Source organism: Austrofundulus limnaeus, unplaced genomic scaffold (genome assembly GCF_001266775.1).
Source record: "Austrofundulus limnaeus strain Quisiro unplaced genomic scaffold, Austrofundulus_limnaeus-1.0 Scaffold452, whole genome shotgun sequence".
Classification (NCBI taxonomy): domain Eukaryota; kingdom Metazoa; phylum Chordata; class Actinopteri; order Cyprinodontiformes; family Rivulidae; genus Austrofundulus; species Austrofundulus limnaeus.
The window spans coordinates 192,336-194,421 of record NW_013952854.1 but is presented as its reverse complement, the minus strand read 5'-3'; positions in this window follow the sequence as shown (position 1 = coordinate 194,421).

Genomic DNA, 2,086 nt, shown 5'->3' with positions numbered 1-2,086 from the left:
CTGCTGACTTGACAGGCACAAGCTGGTATAGAAAACACATTTGAACTTGGTCATATTTCATTCTGCAAGTCCACTGCTGCAGGCAATGACATGCTACAAGGCAATGCACACTTGTTTTTACATCGTAAAAACCCATGTCTAGTTCACAATTGGTTTTGATCCATTTCTTGTCAGTACTAATTCTGAACATAAACACAATGCTAAACTTAGCCTTCTCATTTAAAAGAAAAAAAAAAACCTCACCGATTAAATGTTATGAGGTCCAAACATTTTCCACTACGATTGATGCAAGCGAACGCTGCAGACTGACACGGCATTGTGAGTCTGTGTTCAATGGTTGAATGACTGTGTCAAGATGGAGTCGTGTTTAGCATACCCAAAGTCAAGTGATAGCCCCTCTAGTATATATACCTACCTCATTTTCCACCCCTATTTAACATTTCTCTTCACAAAGATGGCTTCCTTTACTCCTCTCTCAAACCAGTGTTCCTCCCAATCAAGCATGAGAACTTCTTCATCCCTGAAAGACTGACTGCTGGCCTGCAGGTGAGTGTAAACCACAGAGTGCTGGCCTGATGATGTAAATCTTCTGTAGGTTGATCCACTAAGAAGGAAGTGTTTATAAGGCTGAGCTTATACCTGCAACTCCTCAGATTGAAGAAGTCTTTTAGAGAAGAGACAAAACGTTTCAACAAAGAACCCGTCCAGAGGATCTGACTCAAGTTTACATCTAATTTTAACATTGAGAAAAAACATGTTGAGTTCTGAGTCGCATGTCCTTTTCCCACTAATCCATGATAACATGATAATATGTTAGACATGACTTTATGTTCAACAAACTATCTAATTGGATAATCATGTCAGTGTTCTCACTCACTTCCTCTGTTTCAGGGACAACTTAAACATGAGCTCATTTTCACTGTCAACAGAGCCCCACGTGTCTCTACACCCCCCACACACACCCCCACACTATTCTTTTTACACACAAGTCTTGCCCCCTCTTCCCTTTCTGCTTCCCAGCCAATCACTTTGTTTCTAAATGATGTAATAACCAATCACGAGTCAAGCCCAGAGGGTTACTCTGTGTCATGCTGGGAAAGGATGAAGTAAAGTCACAAAAAATAAACAGTAAAATGCCTGCTGTTCTCACTGAGGTGGGCAACAAAAGCCCACCCAGGATGTGGAGAAATAAATTCTCGCTGTTACTCCAACCCACAGGGTGAGTGAGGGGTCACTGGACTTACAGATGATGAAGAAATATTATCCTAATAAATCTGTGACTGGAGCAGCAGCTCTGCAGGATTACTCTGTAGAAAAAATAAACTGCATTTGATAAACTCTCATTTCATTGTATTAGATGATTTTATGAAGGGCTTTTTGCAGCACAAACAAACAGAATGATGGTTGCTCATGCTCTGAGTGGAGCACAGGAGCAAATCAAACACGTTGCGTGTACACGGGTTTGTATCGTGTGCGTGCATGTGTGTGTGGGTGTGTAGACATGTAAACACTGCGGGTGAGGCTCTGCAGCCTCCAAACCTGCTCAGCACAAACCGTCCCGCTGCAGCCTAAATATTCAAGAGGAATCAGACGTGAAATCGTGCGGACGTCGTGTAAAAGACAACAGCAAGAAAACAACCTGTCCCTGCTTACGTTACTCAGTGACGGAGCTCTGGGCTCCTCCGTCCTCCTGCAGCAGATGATCTCCTCTCAGCAGTCGCAGTGAGCCTCGGAGTCCAAACCAAACATGAAGCATTCAGCATCATTCAGCCTCCCTGCCATCCGAGCGGCTGCTGCTGCTTTAAAGAGCTGCTGGAACCGTCCTCCCTCCGCCACAAACACAGCAGAACAGCAAGCACCGACCTGATTGGCTGAGCGTACGCTGACGTCACACCCTGTTTACTGAATGTTTCCCTTTTCAAAACAAATCACTGCGTGTTAATTTAGCTTTGATTCTTTCTCAGTTACTATTTACGTTACTATTTAAGTTACTATTTACGTCATTAATACCATAAAGTACACATTTACACAGTTAAACTACATGCTGATTCACTTAAACAGGAAGCCTTATATATATATAATATAT